Genomic DNA, 1,099 nt, shown 5'->3' on the forward strand with positions numbered 1-1,099 from the left:
CGGCTCCCAGTGTGCCCCACGGCGCCGCGCCGGGCCGGCAGGTGGTGGCCGCTCGCGAGGGCTGCTGGGAGATGTAGTCGCGGCCGGAGCGAGGCGCGGGGCACGACGGGAAGGGCCGTCTCCCGAGAACCTGGAAGCGGCGTCATGGGGTGCGCTGACGTCAGGGGTTCGGTGACATCAGCGGGACGGTGGTTCGGGGAGAGGGAGGAGGCGGCGCCATGGCCGTGCCGTGCCGTCCCTCAGCGCCGCGGCTGGGCTCCCTCCGGCCCGAGCGGTGCGGAGGCGGTGGCTGGGGAGAACACGGGAGCCCCCCTGCGGGAAGGCGCCGCCCTGGGCCGCGGCCTGCTGGGCCTGGCCGGGCCGGGCCGGGCGGGGGAGGGAGGGGGGAGGAGCCGCCGCCTCTGCCTCTGCCTCCCCCACCGGCCTTCCCAGAGCTCCGCCCGGGACGGGCTCCCGGCCCACGGGGGCAGCGGGCCGCGTGTGCTGGGTGTTGCGGGGAAACGCGGAAGGAGCGCGAATAGGTGGGGAAGGCGGAGCTGAAGCGGCGGTTGAGGGCCGGGACGAGGCTCAGGCAGGTGGCAGGGCACGCAGGGCCAGAGGACGTGAACGTGGCAGCTTTGCCCTCTGGCCATCGCGCCGCCGGGGCCCGGAGCGGAGCCGGGAACGGGCCTCCTGTCCCCGCCGAGTCCCGGGAAGTGACCTCCTCCTCTCGTGCATCCCGCGCAGCAGTAACGTCACACTGCTGTCGGGTACGACCCGTAACGCACCGCTCCCACCCTGCCGCTTGCGTGCAGCCCGCTAAGGTCGAGGGAACGCGTGGCGACATTTCTTTTTTTAAACTTCCCTTTCTCAACTTGCCAACTTTGCAAAATCAAGTATTTCAATCTAGACTCATGGTTGTTTAATTGGTGGTGACTAATTGCGAGGTCCTTACTTCCTGGACACTTACTTGGATCACGCATTCTGATTTGTAGAGGCAGTACGGACATAATTCCGTGCTGTATGAGCACAGTGCCTACGTACAGAGCCCAAAGTCCAACAAAGAAATCGAGTCTTAAGCGTCTCAGCCTGGGACCAGCCTTTACTGGATACTTTTGAC

This window comes from Grus americana, chromosome 17 (genome assembly GCF_028858705.1).
Source record: "Grus americana isolate bGruAme1 chromosome 17, bGruAme1.mat, whole genome shotgun sequence".
Taxonomy (NCBI): domain Eukaryota; kingdom Metazoa; phylum Chordata; class Aves; order Gruiformes; family Gruidae; genus Grus; species Grus americana.